Genomic DNA, 325 nt, shown 5'->3' with positions numbered 1-325 from the left:
CTCCAACAGTGCGACACTCCCTCAGCTCTGACTCTCTGACAGTGCGGTGCTCCATCAGCACTGACCATCCGACAGTGCGGCGCTCCCTCAGAACTGACCCTCCAACAGTGTCTGCTCCCTTAGCGCTGACCCTCCAACAGTGCCTGCTCCCTCAGCGCTGACCCTCCGACAGTGCGGTGCTCTCTCAGCACTGGCCCTCTGTCAGTGCAGCGCTCCCTCAGCACTGACCCTCCGACAGTGTGGCACTCCCTCAGCACTGGCCCTTTGACAGTGCAGCGCTCCCTCAGCACTGACCCTCCAACAGTGCAGCACTCCCTCAGCGCTG

Source organism: Rhincodon typus, unplaced genomic scaffold (assembly GCF_021869965.1).
Source record: "Rhincodon typus isolate 14 unplaced genomic scaffold, sRhiTyp1.1 hic_rhity00000054, whole genome shotgun sequence".
Lineage (NCBI taxonomy): Eukaryota > Metazoa > Chordata > Chondrichthyes > Orectolobiformes > Rhincodontidae > Rhincodon > Rhincodon typus.
Note: the sequence above shows the minus strand (reverse complement) of the source record.